Below are 26,837 nucleotides of genomic sequence, written 5' to 3'. Positions count from 1 at the left end.
TGTCAAATTAAATCAACAAGATATTGAAATAGATAATCGTTGGATTGTTCCATATTCACCCATTTTATCAAGGACATTCAAAGCACACATCAACGTTGAATCTTGCCATTCAGTGAAATCGATTAAATACATTTGCAAATATGTAACCAAAGGGAGTGATATGGCTGTGATTGGAATTGGTGCAGAGAATTCTAATGATGAAGTTACCCAATACCAAATGGGCCGCTATGTCAGTAGTAATGAAGCAGTTTGGCGAATATTTTCTTTTCCTATTCATGAGAGACACCCTTCCGTTGTTCACTTAGCTGTGCATTTAGAAAATGGACAAAGAGTGTATTTTATAGCACAGAACGCAGTACAAAGAGCTGCTCAGCCACCATCTACTACATTAACCAGTTTTTTTGAGACATGCCAAAACGATGATTTCGCACAAACATTGCTATATTCTGAAATGCCAAAATATTATACCTGGAATCAATCCTCAAGGAGATTTATACGACGGAAACAAGGAAAACCAGTTCCAGGATATACAGATGTATATTCCACCGATGCGATTGGCCGGATTTATTCAGTACATCCAAGCAATGATGAATGTTTTTATTTACGACTGCTATTAGTCAATGTACGTGGCCCAACATCATTCTAATAGTTAGGAAATGTTGATGATGAATTGTGTGGATCCTACAGAGAAGCCTGTCAACGTTTGCAATTGCTTGAAAATAACGCTCATTGGGATCAAACTCTCAATGATGCTGTAATATCATCACACGCTCATCAAGTACGAACATTGTTTTCTATAATCATATCTACATGCTTCCCATCAAACCCAATTGATTTGTGGATCAAGTACAAAGATTATATGTGTGATGATATTTTGTATCAAATACGGAATAGAATGGGAAATCCAAATATACAAATCAGTGAAGAAATTTACAATGAAGCATTGATTTCAATTGAGGACATGTGCTTGATAATGTCAAACAAACTATTAATTCAATTAGGCCTGACCGCACCCAATCGTCCAATGCATGACGCTTTTAACCAAGAGTTGCATCGAGAAAGACTGTATGATCTCAACGCTTTGAAAGAATAAATTCAAACAAATCTTCCACTGTTAAATGAACAACAGAAGTATGTATTTGAAACTCTTATGAAAGTAACAAATGATAAAACTGGAGGGATTTACTTCTTAGATGCACCTGGTGGTACAGGAAAAACTTTTTTGATTTCATTAATATTAGCAACAATTCGCTCACAAAATAAAATTGCACTTGCACTCGCTTCGTCGGGAATCGCAGCAACTTTGCTTGAAGGTGGTCGAACAGCCCATTCAGCACTAAAATTGCCATTAAATATGCAAAGCAATGAAACTCCAACCTGCAACGTTTCGAAGAACTCTGCAATGGCAAAGGTTTTGCAGCAATGTAAATTGATTGTTTGGGATGAATGCACGATGGCACATAAAAAATCTTTGGAGGCTTTAGACAGAACCTTAAAAGATCTACGTAGCAATAATAACCGATTTGGTGGTGCAATGATTTTATTAGCAGGAGATTTTCGTCAAACATTGCCAGTGATTCCACGATCAACGCCAGCTGATGAACTCAATGCATGTCTAAAGTCCTCCAATTTGTGGAAACATGTCAAAGTACGTCATTTAAGCAAGAATATGCGTGTCGAGTTGCAAAATGACCAATCTGGAAACATATTCTCTAAACAACTCATTGACATTGGTAATGGCAAATTTCCTATAGACATGTTGACTGGCTGCATTAACTTTCCTCAAAGTTTTTGTCAGTTAACTCGATCAAAAGATGAACTTATTCAGAAGGTGTTTCCAGATGTTTCTCAAAATTACAGAAACCATGATTGGTTGAGCGAACGAGCTATACTGGCTGCAAAAAACATAGATGTAAATGAATTAAATTTCAAAATTCAAGAACAAATTACAGGCGAATTGAGGATATATAAATCAGTTGATTCGGCTACTAATCAAGATGATGTAGTCAACTATCCACCGGAATTTTTAAACTCGCTGGATTTGCCAGGATTGCCACCTCACAATCTTCAATTAAAGGTTGGATCGGTGGTTATAATGTTGCGAAATATCAACCAACCGCGTCTTTGCAACGGTACACGGTTAGCGATAAAACATTACTAAACAATGTGATAGAAGCAACTATACTCAAAGAAAAGTATAAAGGAGAAGATGTTCTCATACCGCGCATCCCAATGATTCCGACTGATGTGCCATTTGAGTTTAAACGACTACAGTTTCCAGTGCGGCTTGCTTTTGCTATGACTATAAACAAGTCCCAGGGGCAATCATTAAGTGTTTGTGGTATTAATCTAGAAAACCCATGTTTCTCACATGGTCAATTGTATGTTGCCTGTTCCCGTGTTGGAAAACCATCAGATTTGTTTATCTATGCGCCAGGTAATCAAACAAAAAACATCGTATACCACAAAGCACTACAATGATAATAATAATAATAATTATGATTCACATGATTAACAATAAAGCGATTACTTACTTTTCAATCCTTATATATGTTTTATTTAATTATTTTTTATTCACAACGCCCTATCACCAGGGTGATGGTTCTGTTCAGGAGAATTTTTTAAAATACGTAGGCACAAAAACTGCCACATTACAAATCTTTTTGACAGGACGAAGTCTGTCGGGTCAGCTAGTTGTAAATAAAAATCAGGCTTCCATAGGCGTTTAACTTAATATGTCGACTTGTTATGATTTTTTTGTTTGGTTTGTTTACAAATACATAAGTAATCACAGTTTTAATCGTAAAATAATTATTTTTTAGAATATTTGTTCCCTAACATTGTTAGTGTCATCATGCCCATTGACTAAAAACTTGTGCTTTTGATATGTGAGCCGAGATCTTTTATTATAACGAAATATGATAATAATAATAAAAATTTGCATTTTTTTTTTGTTTTGATTACTAATATTTAAATAATCACACTTTCATTTCAAAAATAATAATTTTTTACAATATGTCCTATAATACTGGTAGCATTATGATGACATCCATTGAATAAGAACTTAGGATGCTTTTGATATATGAGAATAGAGACCTTTTATTAAAACTAAATATGATAATAATAACCGAATTCTTTTTCTACGGCATTATTTGATTTATTTACAAGTTACACATACTAGAAATAGAGAATCTTCCACCGTCGAGAATAATTTAGAGCTTAGATTGTTACATTACTTGAAAAACTACACTAATAAATATCATTGTTGGCATAAGTACTTTAATAGTAAATGTAAACAAAAATCAGACTTCCATAAGTGTTTAACTTTATATATCGACTTGTTATGATTTTTTTTGCTTGTTTTGTTTGCAAATATATAAGTAATCACAATTTTAATCGTAAAATAATTATTTTTTAGAATATTTGTTCCCTAACAATGTTAGTATCATCATGCCCATTGACTAAAAACTTGTGCTTTTGATATGTGAGCAGAGATCCTTTATTAGAACGAAATATGATAACAATAATAAAAATTTGCATAATTTTTTTTTGTTTTGATTACTAAAATTTAAATAATCACGCTTTCATTTCAAAAATTTATTTACATATACCACGTGCTCGTCCTATATTCTCACATCAATAGTGGTATTCGAGATAGTTATTCGAGTGGTAACTGTAAGAGTAAAAACTGGTTAAAAAACTGATGCAAAGGTCGAAAATATAAACAAAGAGAGAAAATAGACTAAAGCATCAATAAACCCGCAAGGGTTAGATCAATGGCAATTAGACCGAATTAGTTTCACAAAATCTTAACGGGTCATCCAGTGTCTACTTTCAAGAACATTGCTAAGAAGAGGGTATATCAACAACAATTTAGTATCATTGTCATCATTGAAGATGGAAAATAATTTGGGGTATTAAACATTTCAGATTTGTTGAATCGAGAAACTAGCATATTAAGTTACAGCCTGTCCAATTTTTTCATATTTCATATTAATTACTTTTGATATTAAGCAGTTTTAACAAGTTCAATTTGCTTTAAAAGTAATTACAAAAATAATTGTTAATTTATATTTAAAAAGTTCTTACATTATTAAATATAAAAAATCAAAATTATGATAAATTCGAAACACAAGAAAATATTAATATTAATTTAAATCTATAGAAAGCTAATTATTTTTATGTGTTCCTCAAAATATTTTTTCAAACTTATTTTGCAAAATTAATATGAATTTTATATCAAATCCAAGATATTATACATAGTACGAAACTATCATCAGTATCTGAATTTTGACAGCATGGATTACTTCCGTAAAACTCGAATTTTTTAATGGAATATGCAGAAGAAAAATCTCTCAAAAAATCTTCTTACTTCTGTTATGTTTGAATCGTCTATTATTTGGCTCTTTTCCTTTTTGTTCTCTTCTTTTTTCTTTTTTAGCATTTTTTCTTTTTCCTTTCCTTTTATATATTTTCATTTTCCTGTTTTAGTTTTTTGTTATCCAAAGTTATATTAAAAAATATTCATAAATAGGTATATTTTAACACATGCATCATTGCATTTTTCTGTTACAATTAATTTTTTCGCATCTATTTCTATGGCGTACTCAACAAATAAATATAAATGCATCAACGTTAATGAATAGAAAAATCTATAAAAATCCAGTCCGAGACCCAAATCAGTCAACGAAAAGCGACGCGATAAATAAAAAAACGGGAATCCATCAATTAAGTAATTGCCGCGAACCAAACCGAAACCCAAATCGATAACGAACGAAAAATCCTTTTAAATGCAGGTAATTCCTTTTATTTTCAATTTATTCCACCTGTTATACTTGGCGCTGCCGCTGGATCCGGCAAAAAATAAAGCGGCGCCGATATAAAAATATTTTTTCTCCAGCTAGTCGAGACTGGAACGTATTTTCTGTGATGTTTGCTTTGAATTCGCTTTACTTGTGCTGTTTGTATTTATCTAACATCCACAATCAACATGTTACGCAAGCCTGAAACAATGTTTGTGGATTTTTATTGCTTCTCGTAATAACATATTTATTTATTTGTTTGTTCTTGTCAAATCATTTGTCGATTTTTTTGCTCGGCTGTACGCTTTGTGCTAGATCGTGTGGTGTTTCCGAAAATATTGCTACAATAAATTTAAACACGATATGATTTGATCCAAATCTTTTCCCATTCATTGTGAGGATTTATCATAATAAAAATCAACACTCAATATTAAATTGTAGCGACCTTGAGGCATGTCGAATTTCACATCTTAGAACAGAGGCCTACAAAATACCCAGAAAATATTATCCCAGATACGGAACATGTGCAGGGTGCCAGAAGCGACGTCCAGTGCCAGACATTGATCTCGGATATCAACGAAGGGTACTTGCATACTGTCCAAGCGTCTCTCAGGTAATACTGGACTGCTCTCTCCGTTTATCTATTTGTCTTTCGTTACATTTTATACCATCACTTTTTTATTTCATCTTAAATTCATTCGCTGAGCAATAAACCCTAAAAATCATTACTGATTTTGAAATATTACTGCATTAATAGGAAAAAGATCAAAACGTTATTAACCTAAAAAAAAGGAACACATCTCTACTCTTCCGAGGTAAGAAAAATACTTGGAAGAACCCTTTAATAATGTCATAAATCTATATATAAATATATAGTCAAAAAATAAATATCGATCTTGTAAAATATCGCGTGGTTTTGATAGTTCTTCTATTCGTTATTGAAACATACACTATATAAATAAGTGTTGGTGAAGCTTGGGAACCCAAACTAAACAACATTGTAATAAACGGAGCACTAATAATAATTACGCACAGCCACAGTGAAAAATTCGTATGATGAATATTCCAAATACGAATAATATATGTTACGTAATACGGCTCTGAATAGTGAACGAGCGAGATTTCTTTCCGCAAAATAAAACAGTTTCATCAAATAAATTATTAGTTTTTGTGGTTAAAACCATTTTCCATTTTATAACAGGCGCGGTTGGTTTTCGGGAAGAGCATCAGCATCAAATTAGTTATTAAAAAAAGAAGACATGTTGACGTTGGATTGGCAATCGTTCCGCAGTTACTTGAAGCGTTCTTTGGTGTAGTTAAGTTGAGCTCAGGTAGAAGTATCACAGCTGAAGCTGTAAGGTCACAAAATATGAACGTTGAAATAAAAGTTGGAAGGTGTTCAACGACCCCTAGCCATAAACTATTCCAAGTAAGAAATATTCCAGTTTTGAAAGACACCCCTAGTCCGTGGATTCCCGTCACATATATCAAATTTTAAGGAGTAGAGCTACCAAAGGCAGACTGAAGATGCTGTGAATTAACATAGCCTACTGGAATTTGGATAGAAGCTTGCAGTTCAGGGTGAACGGTTAATTTCATAGCCATATATCATTGCAATCTTGAAAAATTGTAAAATTTGGAAAACCACTCCGTAGAGGGGTACCATGGAAATTTGGGCAAAACCATACCATTTCGAACATCTTCAGAGGCAACCTGGCGGACGAAGGTGTTATCGATACAAACAATTTTTATAATAACTAAATATCCAAACAGAATAAAGAGCACGTATATCCTTGTGCCTATTTCTTAAGGAAGGGGGTGTAATATAATACGACCATGACTACAGAGCTAGCTGTTTTAAAAACTGCTCGAATGGTGAAGGAGCCAGACGGCTTGATTTGATATTACCCTCAATGTTGTTTTGAATCGCCTTTCAACAGGTCTCCCCTTTCCATTAAATAAAACAATTTTATTATAGTACTAGTTTTTAACTAATTTTTAATGGTTCGGACCAGTTAGATTAAAATATTCGTAATAAAATACTAAATATACATATTAAAGAGTATTTTTCCACCAAGATAAAGCAACTATTCACATATCACATAAAAAAACATTGAATTGAAACAGCGCATTGACATTTGAATTGTTTCAACATCCAACTTATTTATCAGATCCTGGATCCGCTGATAAGATCCATAAATTAGAGGATTGTTAGAATAAGTCAAAAATCTCTCAGGCATATTCATAAACATAAAGGTACTAGATTAGATTATTTAGTATAGTTTCATATAAGTAATGATCAATCATCAATACGTCTTCAATTCAATCAAGGAATACGACTTCCACTTTTTCTCTATGAATTAATGAAGAAAGGTTAAAATCCAACTTCCTGCAAATTGTGCTTTATTATTTAATAATTCTATATATATATATATATATATATATATATATATATATATATATATATATATATATATATATATATATATATAAAGTTGATAATAAATTATAGCTGAATATAACATTATATTAACTATTTTGAATATTTTGTTTAAATTGTTATTCTAATGAAAAAACATTTGTAATTCTGGGACTAATTAATTTTTAAAAAGTGATGATCTGCAAATGGTAATGGTAACATCGCTCCTACTAAATAATACTTTTACCCTTTTATCTGTAATTTGCAATTGCTTTGTTATTTATATAGTATTTCATTATGTCTGACATAAATTTGAATTTTTACAACTTTTTTTTTATGGTATTATATCTTGAAAGTGGTTATGAAATTGTCCAATATGCATTGCACCAGACGACGTCACTTGAAAACAACTATTATAGTTTTCAATGTTGACCGTTATTATAATATATATATATACATATTATAGTTTTCATTGTTGTCTCATCCCATAAATTAATGACAATAATAAATCTGGTGGTGAAAGAAACCTGGTGGAAAAGTTGATTTTTGAAATAGTGTAATTTTAAAAGCGCGATAAAACTCTCGAAATCTGTTCCTGACGTAATTGTTTTAGTCACACTGTACGGTATGTATGGTACAGGTCTTATTTACACTTATTGAGGGTCCCTAATGTAATTATACATCGGTAAAAACTCCAAATAGTTGTGAATTTTCATTCCAAGGAAGAAAAGTGTTAGAGAAGTATTATTTGAGGTTTAGACTTATTTCTTTTGTTTATAGTATATAAGTATATAACTAAAATTGAAAAGTATATTTAATATAATGTGATGGGCCGTATAGTGTGCATGAAATCAGTACCATTTTGTACAAGATTCGAATACCAACCAGACAGAAGAAAATGGGTTTCTAACTGAACTGAATAGTAATAGTATTTCACAGTTTTCGACTGGAGATTGTGGTATTACTGGGCAATATAAAATATTACCTGCAGTTATTTTCTTGCCAATTATACTGATAGTGTTTTTAATTAATGTTCTTCAGTATCCTACCACATTATTCCATACTTTCTCACCAAAATTTCCTGGACTTCCACACATGTTCCAAAACCAAAACCGGTCTAGCCAGAGGTTCTCGAGTTTGAGCGAGGCTAACAGCAAGTGACCTTTATATATAATAGAAGATAAAATTTATTTCAAAACTTAAAAACCTACTTTTATTACAAAGCGATGAATTTATTAAGTAATTCGATATACGTGGTCAATGTAGAACTACAGATATCCAGTATCTTCGAGTGATAAATATCTACTAACAATTTTTCGACTGCTTGAAAGCCATAACGGAACCTATCTATCGTGCCCGTTCCGTCTTCTAAGTAAAAATGACGTTCTCGGCGAGGTCTTCTTCGGCCTGTCCGATCCGCTTATCGAAACCATCAATTAAATTAGGACTTGATTAAAAATTCGCGCGCTCGCTCACCGGGTCTCGGAAAGCTTCCGGGGCTCAGGCTTTTCACGATTTTTCCGCGCGGGAGTTACGTCGACCTGTCGGACGTGCTCGTTAATTCATTTATTAAAAATTGATCGGACTTGACACCGTCCAGAATAACGCTCGCAGGCGAAGGCATATTTGAACGGAGCCCCCGTTCCGAGGACCCCACCGAAAATATATGGACTGTACCGTTTTTTTGTTGGGCTTCGTAAAACAAACGCTTCTCCTAAAGAAAACAAACGTTCATCGCTTTAATATTCTGACCTGCGAAAGGTTCGTTCCCTGTCACAAACATGAAATATAAAAGATTGGGACTTAAAACAGTTTAAAACTTGAGCAGCTTTACTAACCTTTAATATTCTATGTGACAAAGGGCAACAAAAAAAAATATATATATATATATATATATATATATATATATATATATATATATATATATATATATATATATATATCTGAAACGAACAAAACCATACGAACTTGTGTGAACATTTAGTGTGTATTATTAGTGTAAACTATAGCTATAAGTTAATAATTAATAAATAATTATAATTTTATATTTGAGGAATACATACTGATGTATTTTCTCGTACTCGTCTTGCTTGCTAATTAATCCAAGCACATAGGAAAAGTAGTAATAAATTAATTGTAATAATAATAATAATTAAGATTGTACTAAGCGTATCTAATAAAGATGTTATAAAAAAAAAATTTATATATATATATATATATATATATATATATATATATATAAAATTTGGGAATTTATTTAATTAATTGGGAACTTTTTCGGAAGAACTACGATACTCTTCTTTAAAACACTCTAGGTTTTAATATCCCATACTTCTTCTCTTTTTTTCGGTATTTTATTCAAAGAACTATCGATGGAATGGTATATTTTCTGATGATCAAAGATGAGATTCAAAGATGCCGCTCAACCAGGACATTTGTGATGTTAAATATTCATATATTCAATACCCTGCAAATCAACTTTAACCAAACAATCAAGCGAGCATTATTTTACAAACGATGGGGACAAATATAAATGAGTATATAATAAATTATTGTAAAGTATGAGGTGCAAATATGTATATATAATATAGACTCTTAAGGAGTACTACAATAGCAGTTCAATTATGTTGATGCCTAGTGATTGTGCTGAGTAGGAAAGGTTTTTTAAATGTTTTTGGCTGCGAGAATGGGCGCATTATCATCTTGAAATATGACAGTATTTGACAGGAATATGCCAGAGATAATAACATTATTAAGGATGTATTCATTAGCAGTAATAAGAATAGAGGAATACCACGAAATCTCCTTCAAAATCTTAACGGAACCCCCTCCATGCCTGACCGTAGGAAGCAGGCAATCCGGGTCGTAGGGTTATTTTGGAATTCTCCTTACATAAACCTGGCCATTTTTAAGAAGCAATATAAATGGTGATTCACCTGAGCAAACCACAAAATCGTTGCACTATTTCTTTCGCAACTTTAGCATGAAAGCGTTGGTTTTGCAATCGCATCCATGAATGTTAGCTTTAAAGCTTCGGCCATACTGTTTTTGTCGAAACAATATTACTCAAGTGAGTGTTCAGTTCTGTTCTGCTATCACTCTTGCCGAGGCAGTTTTGTTGTCCGGTCACAATTTTTTTAAATGTTTGTTAGATAGTCAGTTAACTTTGGGTTTGGGCCATTGAAGGGGAATTCACCGATGATGTTTTATCATGTTTTATGTATGCTGTGATTACTGCGGATACTGTCGCCCGTAAATCATTAAATAAATTCTGAGATACAAGATGTAGGTAGTGGAGTGTTGGCCACCGAAAAAAATATCGATATTTGATATATCGATAATTTTAATAATATCCGTATATAGTTTTCGATATTTTTTAAAAAATATCGATATTTTACAGAAAAATATATCGATATTTTTAAGAAAAAATAAAAATAGTGAAATATTAGAAATTAATCAAAAAAATCACAAAATAATTTCAAAAGTTTATTAAAAATGATATTTAATTTATAGCGACCTTGAGGCATGTCGAATTTTACATAGTGGAATAACGGTCTACAAAATACCCAGAAATATAACCCCAGATGTTGAACAGGGGCGGAGTTCCAGCAGTGCCAACTAGAATCGATATCGAATAGCTGGCAACTCCGAGACGTTTACCTGGGATGTTATTGAAGGGTATTTCCAATCATTCAGTAACCGAACATCGTTTGGTTTAGACGTTCCATCATCGACTACCCAAGACTCGTCACCAGGTAACACCGCTGCCATCCGTTTTATCTATTTTGTGTTTTCTACATTTTTTATATTGCCAATAAATAACGGCCACCTAATATAAACAAAACTGTTTCATTTCGTTTTACCTCCATTCACCGATCCTCCCACAGCGTCGATTACGCGAGCCCTGTCCGAAAAATAGCTTGTTTTCAACGTCGCCGATGGACCACATTCAAATACCAAAGCGACGATGAAGCAACGGTATCTGTAGGACCGAAAGATATCAAGAGCCGTACCAGATCGCAACCATACCAACCACAACCGTTTTGATTTATCATAGGTTTCAAAGCCCTTTTCATGCAGCACATTTTGTTTGGCATATCAGTATTTTGTATTTGTTTTTTTTTATCCGCAAAGCAACATCCATAAAATAGTACACAACGTCGACCCCTAAATTAACTACCCTTCATCCACCATCATTATAAACCTTATAAATGTGTTCAAAGCAAGCCCGTTTTCGCAAAATTAGTCAGCATAAATGGACTTTTCCAAACTATTTTTCTTCCGTTATATTAAGAAGTTTAACTCTAGAACAATATTTACAATGTTTCGATCGATGTACCACCCTATACAGGCAACCGCTTCGTGCTTTATAAGTCATTTGCTTAGTTATTTCTGGTCGACCTCCCTTGAAGACGTCTCATTAAAAACGAGAGAAACGTCGCTAAAATAAATAGAATAATATTTCAGTTTAAAACAGCATTCCGCCAGGAATTATGACCCACGGTTATTAATTTTTTTGTAATTAGCCCTTGAAATTCATTGTAAACCATGAATTTCCTCCTTCAGTTTATATTTTATATTTTACATGGAACGTGCGGTGTCAAGTTATTCGCATGGGAGATATAATTAAGCTGCTTAGGTATTTTTAACCCTTATGTGGAATTTCTTTTACCACATAAATGACATTTTAACTTGCCCAACTACGAAATTTACCGAATTCGCTGAAAAGTAAAAACACACAAAATGTGTGAAAATATGAATTCAATCATTCGCTCTAAGAGTTTGCGTTGAGAGTTTGCGCAAAAGAGGTGTGCAACCGTTATAACGACATTATCAGACTTTCTCTATTGTGAAATAACCTCATATTTTGTAACATTTAAATCAACTTACAAAGCAATGAATAAATTATTATGATTTACACATAGAAATATGAATGTATAGTCCGTTCAATAAAACAGTGAAATGTATGACATTAAAACGCAATGTTTCCTCATCAACTTTGAGTTTTAGTTCACTTTGGCTTTAACATATAACAAAATTCTAATATAAATAAAGTAATGAAACAAAAATTATGCTATCAAATATAATTTATTTTAACATTATAGTACTTCTAATGCATATACTATCGATGGGCTTAATCTACAGTTAATTTTACAATCATAAGAGTTTCTCGGTTAAGATTGTGTTTCATTACATTTACATTAAAGCACACTACTTATGAGTTCTAGGCGCATTTTATACGTAGTGATATCTCCTAGAGGCCTAATCCAGCTAATATTTGTATACCCAAGTAATATATTTTACTTTTAACAGAGATCGTATTTACCTTTTTACGTTTAGTTCTTGTTTTCTTTGTTGCAGTATATTCTTTTCAAATCATTTTGCTATCATTGCATTTATTAACTACTGCGGCAACATACGCGGATGACACAACAATCTTGACATCCCATGAGGATCCGGTCACAACATCAATAAACTTACAAACCCACCTGGATCAAATACAGTTATGGTTGAAGACATGGCGCATTAAAGTTAATGAAACAAAATCCACCCATATAACGTTTACCCTGCGTAGAAGAACATGTCCACCAGTGAATATCAATCATCGTCAACTCCCCCAAGCAGAGCAAGTTAAAAGTGATACAACGCGATATTCCTCTAGAACCTATAACGAGTGTAATTCAACGTGTTTGTGTGAAGTACTTCGAAAGAGTGTCAGTGCATCCCAATGTACTCGCTAATTAGCTAATTATGCGACGTGATAGTGAAGTGCGTAGACTAAAACGTTTAACACCACCTGATCTAATTACTGTCTTTAGTATGAACTTTAGAATAAGACTAATTAATTAAGATAATATTTTATACAGAAGATCGCTTAATGAAGACATAAGAAATACTTATTGCCTATAGGGCAGATTGTGGAATTACAAAGAGTAAAAAATAAATAAATCATTGTATTTCTCCGTAGTTTCTTCTGTTACTGCCTGTGAACAACTTTCTCGATAAAATTAGATTTTATCAATGCATTCTCCCTAATGTATTGTCCATATCTATCAAACAGTTAGTATTCCTTCAGGTATCTGAATTACCATGTATCTTTCGCAGATCTATTTCTAAAAAAGTAAGTTACATGAGATGTAATTAAATAATTAATTTATATATACTAAGAAATAATTTGAAATAGTTCAACCTTAATCATGGCTTCTTCAAAACTTAATGTATATGTTGCAAACCATTACTTAATTACAGCCTTTGTCGATGCACTTGTTGGGATCTTTTGTATCAGTGCACGGGACATTGTTCATAACAATAACTGATAGTTCCTCCAATTTCTTTATCAGCTAATCTTCAAACCAGAGTAAAAACATGTTATGGCTCATTTCTCCATGATCGAACATGTTAGACAGAATTAGACAGTATCCCTTTCTAACTAGAATAAAATGAGAAGGAAAATATTGTGCGATTTTGAAACGAATTTACAAATTGTGATAATCAATACAATAAACATCTTGATGATTTGAGTTCACTGCAACTTTGAATATACTATGTATTATATCATGCGACTGATAACGGCCATGACTTGACTTGTCTGGTACAAACATTGCAGTTTAGAGTATATTGTTACCAAGAAGCTACAAAAAGCTGATGAGCACAAACATAATGTACTGAAATTGGAACAGAATCCTGCAGATCAGGATATATGGTACCAAAGATGGATTGTAGTAGCTCAATTGCCCAGCTATTGGAATTTGATTAAAAAAATTTAAATCAACCAGGTAATTTTCCGGCTTGATTGATGCAATGATAAAGGCCACAGGATGATCCTCGGCATTAAGCCTACCAACTGTCGTGTGACCAGCTTAATATTCATCGCAAAAGATATCCGGTCTTACCCAGCCTGTTTACGCGTAACTGGGATTATTTTCCTTGTCGAATTTGACACTCTCAGCAGGATTAGAAACCACAACTATCGGTACAGTAGGAGGACCGTCCTGTGGCCGTGACCACTGCGTCTACCAAGGCGTGCATGTGTTAGGCAGGTTAAACTAATATTTGTGTTGCAAGTTGCGAGTAATTTAAACTAAACTCTAAATAAAAACCGGTAAATTATCTATCTCATAAAAAAATTGTGAAGAAAATATGAATGGATACAAGCCAATTTTATAACAATAAATATAAATTAAATTAGAAGCGTGTCTACAAAAAATAAAAGGAAATATTCCCAAGCTTATATTATGTCATCATACGTGTAACGACATCAACGTTTGTCACCATCCAATTGGCACGAAAATGCTATTTCCTCACCGGTTATAAAAATGATTAAAGAGGTACTTTGGACATCCAATTTACCTCCATAAATAAGCGTCGTTCTCTGGAGGTTTTTTCGAGGCTGCGAGTGCCGGAATTTGATGAGTTGTAGCTGACTTTTATTTCTCGTTTTACCGCGTTTAATATGCACTTGTTACCGGACATTATTTCATCCGTACCGTTACTAAACTCGAACTGAACTGTGTGGTAGTTTACGGTCGTTTGGTGAACTAGACGCCTTTATACACGGATAAATATTATTAAAAAACGAATGTGCAATTTTTATGTAAATTGTCTTGGCGAAATGTGTCACTTAAAAAGCACAAGTCAAATATATCCATAAACTACAACTTTTTTATGTTGGTAGGGCTGTACTTGTATTATCATGAGTTATCATGCAAAATGTTACACAATCTTGCAGTGTGTGTAGTACTTTTAAATTAACAAAAAATTTTACTTAATTTTTACATTACTCATTATCAAACATTTACTATAGTGCAACAGTTTAATTTTAATAGGAAAATGTTGTTGCACAGTTGCCTATCAACCGGGCCGGAACTACTAGTACGGACTCCAAAACATCAAGTAAAATCATCATACCAATGATGAGACAGTAAAAAATTGCAAAAATTACAATTCAAAATTACAGGGAACTCGCGTCATCAACACGTGTAATGTATTACTTGCCGCAATTTGTAAATTGGTTTTAGGATCAGACAATATTTTCCTTCTTATTTTATCCTAGTTAAAAAGAGATAAAATGTTACCTGACTAAAAGTTCTCTGGTTGTCAAACGTCTGCAAGATTCTTAAAGTTTTAATCCGACAAACTTTGTTTTCAGAGCTTTATTTGTTTTGATTAATTTCAAATCGCTGCTAATTATTACTCTGGTTAAAAATGTACACAGTTAGTAACTGAGAAATACAGTAATATCAAAATAACTTTACAACGAAACACTGTAACAAAGGAAACAAGAACTAAAAAGCAAAAAAATAAATAGGTTAACTAATGAAAGTAAAATATATTACTTGGATATGCATTTGTTATTAGTTTTATTTGTTTATATGAATTAAATGTAACTAAAACGGAGTAATTTGATTTCGATAAGCTACTATAACAGAAAATAGTCAAAGGATATATCCGAAAAGCCAACTTACAGAAGCCTATGTTGACTGAATAAATAGTAACTTCCAAGACGTCTATAATAAAATAACTAAAATACCGAGCACCGGCTAAAGAATTATGATGAAATATTCTTTCAAATAGCGAAAGTGAAGATTTCATCAAAGACATATGACTTGTATAAATACTCAAAGAAAGCCCAAATGGAGGGTACCACTTATTAAGTTTTGTATTCAACAGACGCTTTTATATATTTAATGTTCTGATATGTAAATTATTAAAGTATGTAAATTATTAGGGTGATATATTCTATATTATTAAACACTTCTTAAGAAGGCCAGCTTGGTAGCCACAATCTTTAAAATAATAGGAACGTCCTTCCACTGCTTCGAGAACCACTGATTCAAATTCTAGAACCAAGGTTCTATACATGCATGTTGCCTGCATGTATTTTCATCAGCGAGGTTGGTGAATATGCAAAGTATCAATGTAAACAACTGAACCTAGCAGTTTCCACTTAGTATTGTTGAGTTACTCAAAGCATATTGGGGATAATCATGGAACGCTCAAAATTACATTCTCAACTTTCCTTACATATGTAATATTAGAACATACTGTCCATAAAATACTTTTATAAACGTATGCTGCTCTCTCAAACCCCAATTCTCGGTTTTGATTTTAGAACTATGATTTTGAAGTGGTCAGTTTGATGTCAATATTAAATAATCTCCTCAAAAACATTAAAATGCCATGAAAAAGTTCCAAGAGGATGAATAATTGATACTACATGATTAGTAATGGACATAAAGTTTTGTTGTGCATGTGGTGGAGCCAACAAGGTGTAGTGTATTACAAGCTGCTAAAACCGAAGAAAACTGTTATAGCAGATGTCAACTAATTTTAAATATTGCGAAGGAATCATCTTTGTAGCTTGTCACATCAGCTTACTCTCCAGATATAGCGAAGTATGAAATACGGAAGTGTGAAAGTAACTCAGTGATTGGATCGCTGCCAAACCAACATCGATCTGCATGGCATGTTGCCAGAAAGACCGAAAAAATTGTAGATGTTTGTATTTGTAGTAAACTGTAAAGAATTATGGAAAATATTTTACATATAAAGTACCAATGTTTTTTCAATAAATAAGAAGGTATTTACTTTATTTATATTTTGAAGCGAAAAAAATATTAGAGAACAAGCAAGCGCCTAATAGCAAGCGCCTATTTTAGAATCTTTTCTGCGTCTATAATTTATATACACTAAACAATGCATGTTTTTTTATTATTGCGAATCGCATAATGTTACCAATATGGAGATAATAATAAGATTTAACTATTAACGGATACGTAATTGTTAAGCTCCAGTTTCTAAGCCATCCTTACACTAAAAACCAATTTTCTATGGAGATAAACTAGACATCAAGCTACCGAAGCTTCTCGGCAAAATTTCTGAAGCTCTTAGGTAAAGGTAAACTCTATGGTAACAAAATTCATTTTCTCCTTCAGCATTAATCAAGAGTTCCGCCAATTCCTTAATAGAAAATAAACATCTCGGCAAGATCAAAGGCAACGAGGGCATTAATTCCGGACTTAACCCTTTATCCCTGCCTATTTATTTGCCACTGTACGATTACTTATCCCCTAATTACGTTGTGATTCCATACGATAATTGGAAGATAGAGGATTATGTCGAGTATTAATATATTTTTAGGGTGTATTTTGATACTATATGTATACTAAGTAGTTACAAATATTATATTTTTATTGATAAAAAGGTAATTTTTGTATAAGCTCAATGACCTTTACATTAATGTTCTTAAACCAGAAAATAATATTATTCTTTATTGTTTTAATTGTTATTCTTTTTAATCATTTTCTATTTTCCCTAACTGTTCTTTATTATCAAGTCACATTATTAACAACTCTTTGCCCAAATATCTTATTTTATACATTCTGTTTTATCTCGTTGTAACTTGTTGAATTCTAAAATATTCCTCAGTATCCTACTAGTATCTCTTGTTTCTTGAACAGAAGTTAAGACACACATATTGACAAAGCTCCGTAATTTGTTTTTATTCACTATTTACTGATAATACAACTTTTTTCTGTTTCTCTATGGTAAGTGTCTATTTCTATATATTTCTTTACTACATCTTCCCTATATATCTGTTTATATTGAACTTTTATCTGTCTATATAACAAGTCAATTGAAAAGCGTCCGGCATAACACATAGATGGCACTACTAGAATTAAATCCATAGGTTTTTTTTTAGTTCAAAAGATGCGTGTTATAAATTGACAGCTGTCGCATCATTAGTATGTGAATTATAGCACTTTGAGTGAATCAACTTTTGCTGTTGTGAAAAGAATGGATAAAAAGGAATTTCGCGTGTTGATAAAATATTGCTTCTAGAAGGGCAAAAACTTGGCTTGATGCTGAGTTTCCGGACACTGTCCCAGGAAAATTAACCATCAAGGATTGGTATGCTATGTTTAGACGTGGTGAAATGAGCAGCGAAGACGGTGAACGCAGTGGACGTCCAAAAGTGGTTGTTATCGACGAAAACATTTTAAAAATTCACAAAATGAATTATGTTGAATATAAAAAAACTAATTTTGCCAAAAAAATGTGTTTTACTATGGTAGGCCGTGGACTTTTCAATTTACCTGTTAAAATGCACTATACCTGCACTATACAATTTACCTGTTAAAGGGCACTATTATTTTTTACATAAAAATAGAGAAATAATTAATTTGTAATTGAGAATTACTGTATTATTCCCTGTAAATATGACAAAATTATGCGTCATCGCCAATATATATATATATATATATATATATATATATATATATATATATATATATATATATATATATATATATACGTAAGGGGATGCTTATCTTGAGACTGAATGCTGGTGATGAGAGAGTGTAGGCTAGATTTTCTAGTCTATATTTGAATGATCATAAATGAAAACGAAATCATAACTAAAACAAACATAAAGTTATTTTAAAAAGCTAAAGTATCGCCGCAGAAACTGTAGTCAGAAAAAGTGAACTAAGGTTCAATTGAAGCTTTGAAATACATCCATGGTCCATGAATTCCCGATACAAATATTCAAGGGTTCAGCAGCAACAAACAGATCAAGGTGTAAGGCCACCTAGGACAGACTGAAGTTGCTGTGAACTAACATAGTCTACTGGAATGGCCACCAAATGCGAATTGTGGTAACCCTGTTTTTCAGCCGTAGACTACTGGTTTTGGAAATACTATGGAAATTTGGCTAGAAATAGTGTCATTTAGAAAATTTATATTAAACATTATATTAACATCCCTGTGGTGGTTTGTTTAGGAGGAAGGTGTTATATTATTCGACTGTTAATGTGCCTGTCAGTGGCATAGACAATTTGGTTTATGTTCTTATAGATTTAAATGATAAATGTTGGTTTATAATGCCGCTTAACAAGTTGCCTCTTATTTCATTAAACAAAATAGTATTCTAAAGTAAATTAAAAGTTTGATTGTAAAACCTTTCATATCTCTTATCTTGTATGCATACTTTCAAGCCTGAAATACGTCTAGAACATGTACAAATGTGTCCTCATGTGATAATAAGGCATTTTGTATCCATACAATATTTGTTTACGTTAATCACAGCCAACAACTTTTATGATATATTATTCAGTAAGGGCTAACATTTTCCACTAATTATTCAATATGAAGGTCAAGAAATTATTGAGAACAAAATAACCCAGTTTACCATGTAAAATGAAGGTCCAGATCAAATTAATTTGTTGCCAGGTACGTAGTATTTAACTAATAAATAATTGAAAAAAAAATTCTTGTTGAATTTTTAACGAGATGTAACGAGAAGGGTCTGTATCTCCATCTTAGTACAAATGCCATATGCTATTAAAGATTATAGAGCATCAAGAAACGTTTCCAATCATGTTACATCATGATAACAAATCGTCCCATAAAACAACGATAATTCTTCAGCATTTTTACGAAAGTAAAATTACAATTACAGAAAAAATCCACCTTACTTACCAGATTTACCAATATGTTATTTCTGGTTCAAAATATCAGAGCGAAGCTTCTAAATTTAGATGAAGCAAACCATATTCATGCGCGCAAACAAATATTTAATTTTTCAAAAAGAAATCATATTTACTCTTAATAATTCTAACAGTGTATATATAAAATCGAACAAATCTTTGTCTATATTTTCGTACTTATTTCGACATCATCATGACAGGTAACAAGCAACAACATTTCGTCCCGATAGAAATGTTGTAGGTCGACGTAAAACCAATGCCCCAATACGTTAACTTTGTTTGAAAACTCTTTTATTAAATTTTATTACCGTCTGAGATCTTCTCGGCTGCAGCACGGTTCGCCCGATGAACATAAACGAGTGCTTTACTACAAAAATTCTCCTCGGCCAAATGGAACTACCCACCGGCTGGATAAAAGAGTTGCCTTTTTTCTGCTCACATTCGTTATGAGTTTAAATTAGATTTTGCCGTGAAGAAAAATACCGCTATGCATGAAAGATCCTGCATAATAGTTATTAGAGCAGGCTATTTAAAATAACTTTTGTCTGATGGCGTTGGCTCCGCCAGAAAAATTATTATGCCACAGCCTGCTCGACGAAATTAATATTTTGCTCTATAGCAACGCGTTTAAGAAGGAAAAATTCTCTAAAATGTGACTCAAATGGAGACAGTATATTTTAAATAGAAAAGTGTTTCTGTAGTGACACGTAATACTGATGAAGCAGATGGCCTTTATAGTTTTTGGACCTTCAAAATAGCTTCTAAGGAATTTATTGCCACTTCATATGCAAAAATGGTTTTCCAGCAAAATATTTTTTGAGGTATGAGAAAGGCTAATGGTACAAAAAAGGACAATAATTCTGTAAAACAACAAGTTTACAAATTCGGGTCAACTTTTATATCCGAGCAGATGAGTACGATTCTTAAAATTATGGTGACAACGCTGGGCACTTATATTTGCTTATATCAGTTGACGACCTTTCATTAAACATCATTTGGAACTTGCTGTGAATGTTGTGCTGTAATTGTGCTCCGGGCGTTGCAATCAGTGTCTACACTAAGATATAGTGAAAATCGAAAGGCTATACCAAGGCTTTTGTGATTTTTAATATTTTTATCAATTCCTTGATTTTGGCTAAGGTTTTTTGGGCCGGATAAGTAGAGGCCGGAGGTAGAGTTGTATTAATGGAAGATGATTTTATTCTTCTATAAGGTGTTTTTACGATTTTTATCCGAATAACTTATAAAATTACCATTAGAGTTTAAGTTTATTGTGCCAGTTAAGAGGTTATTTGGTTATTTGTTTATTTCCTTGCATTCCAAAAAAAAACGATGTCTTCTTCGTTTTTTTCTGTTTCATTTGAAATAAATTTAAAAACTAATAGTTTCCGTTCGGGTAATCGATAGAGTATACTTCAATCACCAGCAGTGGTTGTCCGAATTTAAAATTTTTACCACATGAAACATAAAATTAAAAGGCTCCATCTCAATCGCCTGGATTCCCACTCATATCAGTGGGAATGAAAAGGTCGTCCAATTACGAAAAATCTCTACCAAGTGAATATCCACTTTATCTATATTTATATCAACAGGCTTTTTTAAACTGATACTTTTACTTGTTTATTATGTTTAGCTTCGTATCAAAACTCATATATAAATATTAGCGTAGGATATTTGACGAACTATCTCTACTAGCACTAAATATATTATAATTAACCAATTTGGTATTACACAGCACCAGAAAATATTGAAATATATTTAAATAGCCTTTTATGTTTCCAGATACTTCTTAGGTTTTTAAACTTAAATACGTACACAAAGTGGTTTCAGCATACCCATCGCAATTTAATTGTCTACTTTCTTGGCAAAGTTACTACCTCAAATTGACGATGAAGTTCCTTAATTAAAATTACCTTTTAGATAACGACCGCTAGACTAAAACAAGTTTTAATTATTCCTTAACCGAAACGAAAAACTTATATTGTCTCTTGTTTATAATTGGCTCTATTTGATATTCTATATGGCAGCGAGTTCTAGAAACTGATATAAAATTGGAGCTGTAGCGTATGAAATGTTTAAGTTTTAAATTAAAAGATACAGAGAAATGGTGTTACAAATTTTTTTTATTAATCTCTTGGAACGTCAACGATCTGCCCGTGGGCAATAAGTATTATTGTTTGATTTCCGTTATGTAATATAACCATTCTAACATGTAGAAGACCACTTCAGTAAATGATCTGCTGTACAATTTATAATCTAAATCTTTTTCTAAATACTATCCCAACTTATTTTAAAGTCAATCCTAACTTATTCTAATGACTATTCTAACTTATTCTAAAAATTATTAAATTTCACTCTATGTGTCTATTAACCAGTTCGTATGGTAATTTGCGTTTGAGTCTACGCACTTCGCTCTCATCGCGCACATTTAACTGTTGTACTTCACACTAGCACTTCGAATCACACTCGTTATGGGCTCTATGCAGGATGGTCATCGTTACAGTTGACGCATTTTATTTTGTCGTCACGTGATTTGCGTGTGCAATTAATTATTGGTCGCATGATCTCCTGCACATTTCACGCATCTATACAACTTGCAACAGTACGTTTTGGTATGCCCATATGCATCTGGCATCTTGACGGCATCTGACGCATTGTGGGATGATTCTTTTTGTGTTTGGTGGCTCACATGTAATGACATTTTAGTCCAAATACTTAATCTCGTAAACATGTTTATTATTTTCTTTTGGCTTCAAATCAATATAAAACATTGACAGTACATTTACAACTTCGTGGCCTTGTACAGCTAGGATTTTTTTAATTGTGTTTGTATCCGTTCCGTGATGTAATCCTTTAATGAAGAATTTTAAAAAATTTCGGATTTTGGTCAAAAAGTATGATATTGCGTGTTTCTATTTTCCAACTCTTTTATTAAAATTTTGAAATGTTCAGAGTCAAACATTTAAATCCTCATTGTTTCAGATTCGCTTGTTTTTATTGTATTCTGTTATTCGGGGTGATCTGGGAATTGCTTTTGGTTGGTTTTCTTTATTGTTCTGGTTTTCTTCTGTCTCTTCTGTCAGGGCACTGAAACTGTATATTGGGAGAGGTTTTTGAAGCCAATAGTTGCTGATTTTCGTCTGTTTTCGGACTACTTGTTGTTCGGGACTTCTTAAGCGATTTTGTTTATCATTTTTAATTGTCAAGTTTATTGTATCAGTTTAATAACAAAAAATTAAATTATTAATTTAATCAAATCAGTTTTTATTAAAAATTAAAGTCGTCGGATGGGTCTAGCAACACATTCTCGCACTACAAGAAACAGTTAAGAAGATGTCAAGAAGATAAGAAGAAACTATAACCCTAGTGCTAGTTTTTAAGTTAGTTTCAGATCACGAAAGGGGTTAAAATAATGTCAACAATCAATTTTTTTGTATTACCAGATTAAAATAAGTTTTCTTATTTTTTCGAAACGTTTTATTCATTTTCAAAGATTAAGTAAGTATATTAAAATGTGATGATAAAAATATATTTTATTTTTTATCAAAGTCGTCAAAAAATAAAGCTATCCAAGTGTAATTCACAACATAAACACAATTTAAAATAAATAAAATAATATATATGTATATATATATATATATATATATATATAAGACTAACGAAGTAAAAAAATTCCAACTGAATGAGCACCACACATTATTACGTGTAGGGTGAGTGATTTTCTTTTTTCTTTATTTTCAACACTCCGCTCGACGAATTTTCCAAACAAACTCCCGGAGAGTGACTTTGACATTGAGTGAAAAATTGCCTGAAAAATTTAATTTCATATAATGCCAAGCTCGTGATATTGATACACTCTCCAAATGGATGATTAAAAATGTATTATATAAGTTTCGTTAAGAGTTTCCAAAATAAGGGGCTTAGTAATTTTACGTTGATGTTTTATACTTGTAACATGCCCGTAGATTCGTCCTTTATTGTTTATCAAGATATAAAGTTTATTTTAAAACCAAATTAAATAATAATGTATAAAGATTACAATAGTTACATGTAAAACAGTTTAAGAAGGCATATGAGTTTTATATTTTTATTTTAAATAGTATTCTCCATCAAGACTTTTTCATCTTCTAATTTATAAATAACTCGACTTTTCAAACTATATCTTGATTGTTTGAGAAAACAAGAGACAACCATTAAAAAACCAACAGAAATTTTAGTCAACAATAAATTAGATCTTCATGATTACCCAAATGATCTGGTTCATACAAACGGTCATGATATAACAAATAATCATATGATCATATTAAAAAAAATTAAATTTCTTTTGAAATATCCTAATAAAAAGGTGTATTGGCTATTTGGAATAAAAATAATCCATACATAACAGGTTGCAGTTGTACAAGTAAGTACTAAACTATATAGACCTAAGGAATTGAGTTATAAGGACAAATATTTCAGAATATAAATCTCGAAAAATATTGTGAATACACTCAGGTACTATAGGAAGAATTGCTTACACCTTCGGATTCCAACTGACATAGAGAAAGTTAAGAGATTCTCAATAAGACATGTGGAAACTGTAACTTTAGTATAAAATTATACTTGAATACATACTCAAGAGAACGAAACGGTGTGATCTTGTGTAATTTTGTAGTGATGTGTACTAAATAGTAAGAACAATGGGCAGTACTAATAACTTTTATTTTATTTAACCACCTGGGAAGGGCTACTAGATCTTTCGAGACATGTACCTCCTTTTAAGCCACTGTAAAAACAAATTGTAAATTAGTTGAAAATTATTTGAAAACGGCTAGTAATAATATATTAATTTTAAAAAATTCTGCGGGAAATAATGATTTTCAGGAATAAAAATGCTTTTTTAACTCAAGGCTCTAAATTCGGACAAAAACACTAGCCGGAATCATATAACGCCAATATACAGTTACCAAACAATGGACGTTGGACTCGCGTCAAACGACGACGAGCATTAAAATATTTTATGTTGTGGTTTGTTATGAATTCTCAAGTGTATAATTGGTGTATGATCCTGTGCAAAACGCAGATAAAACAATAAAAAAAACAAAAACCCAGAGGTTGCTGATATTGGCACAGAATAAAATAACCATCCTAGGCTTTTTAAAATAATATCGATGTATCAGTGAAATAAACAAATATATATTTATATAGAGACGATATTTTTTGGACAAATCAATATATTTTCGAGAACAAGTACAGACAGCCCTATAGCATTAATCAATGAACATTGACGTAACTCTCTGATAGAAGTTTAATGTACCACATTATTGCTGTCTTTTTTGGTTATATTTTATCCAATAAATTATCAGTACAGACCTAAGTATGAAAACAAATACATTTTTATAAATCTGTTAATACAATTTCATTGGGCAAATACAATATTGCTGTGATTGTTTATCACTGTGATCATCAACGGAAGCCAACAGTTAAGAATTAAATATGAAGGTATAGCAAAAATACATAAAGATTTACAGATTTTTTTCATATAGTATATAGTTTTCTACTAATTTTTTATAATCTCTCTAATTAATTAAGAATAAAGATGCTAAAAATTATTAAGCATTAAAGTTATAGAGCAATTTACCTAGACAATCATTTTAAATTCGTATCCACTCAAATGTGCTGCATGATCGAACGCGTTGAACAATTTACCAATCTGACCACTCTACAAAAATTCGTAGCAAAGGTCAGTCTTATAGTTCTCATTAAAAAATGACTTTTCATTCCGAAACGATTTTCACGAGAATATCATTTTTGATACTGGATAATCAGTGACAGATTTTGTTCAGTTAACACCCAGCTCCCCCGTTTTAGAGTTTTTACACGTGCCGAAATAGATATTTGACGTCATCCACAAACGCTTACAATTCTTACTTCAAATTTGGAGGCTCTTCGCTAAAATCACGATCACCACTTCCAAAATGATTTTAAATTTTACCTTCATAATACACAACGTAAAAGTAACGTTTAGAAGCACTGCCCAAGTACCTCAAATTTAATAAATAAGTAGATTGAAGTAACAAAATAGATATTTTAACTCCATTACAATTTTTTATGGAAAAGTGAATAGATCTTAAAAGATTGGGAGTACTTATATATGAAATTAGTTAAATAGTAAAAATATCTGAACTGTCCCAATCGTTTTACCAACTACAACTGCTGAGTAATGTACAATACCCCGAGCTGGGCGTATATCTATACAAAATTATGTGGGCCAAGTGATTTCGTTAGTTAACTTTTTGTGAAGCCGCACTCTTTAGCATTTTATTTGAGCTGTTGTCATTCATAAGTGATTTCTTAATTCAAATCTGAAAAAAACACAAACGCGGCTGATCATTAAGACCGTAATTACCACTTCGAAAATGATTCCCATTAAACGTTTTATGATTGTCAACGCTGCCACTTGGGTGTCGAAATACCAGTTGTACAGGAAAGTCATTACCGGTTTTCCTAACAGATGTCGCTAGTATTGAGTATGCAATGTAATGATTTGACTCATATGTCATTTTACTCCACTAACATCCAGCTTCAAAGATATATATGTTATATTTTGCCAAAGTAACACCGTCATAGATATATACCTTTCTGAAAATGTTAAGTTTTGTGCCTGAAAAATAGCATTTGCGGCAAGCAATATAATTTTCTAATATAATTAAAAGAAAAAAGCCGTTGAAAGTCATCGTTTGCCAGTAGAAAGTTACGGTGAGCATATTCTAACATTAAAAACATGTGAAGCGTGGTTTTTCAAATTTCAAAAATCCTTACCCAAACTCAAAAACAATTGGCAGAAGCGCTAAATGTGTCCCAAGAAAGGATTAGCGACTAATTACGATGGGAAAAGATGGGAAAGTGGATGCCACATCAATCGAATGACAGGCAAATGGAAAATCGAAAAATTATCTGTAGAACGCGGCTCAAAACCATGGTCGGAAAAAAACATGGTTATCACCTGGCGAAGCCGGCTGATCGACTCCAAGGCCAATTGTTTTGGCGGGTGTATTACGAACTGTTGAAACCTGGTGAAACATAGTGATCGCTACCCATAACAAATGATCAATTTCAACCATGGTAAAGTGATTTTACAGCCCGATA

The 26,837-nt window shown here is 32.2% G+C and overlaps 1 protein-coding gene across 1 annotated transcript in view; it reads right to left on the bottom strand.

The window, feature by feature from the left end:
- Window positions 1-26,837, bottom strand: part of kug (FAT atypical cadherin kugelei) — an 837,087-nt gene that overhangs the window by 774,232 nt on the left and 36,018 nt on the right. The window lies entirely within an intron of this gene.

Source organism: Rhynchophorus ferrugineus, unplaced genomic scaffold, assembly GCF_030347505.1.
Source record: "Rhynchophorus ferrugineus isolate W39M unplaced genomic scaffold, kcgeb_rfMv2 rfM4, whole genome shotgun sequence".
Classification (NCBI taxonomy): Eukaryota; Metazoa; Arthropoda; class Insecta; order Coleoptera; family Curculionidae; genus Rhynchophorus; species Rhynchophorus ferrugineus.
Note: the sequence above shows the minus strand (reverse complement) of the source record. Positions and strands in the feature narration are given on the sequence as shown.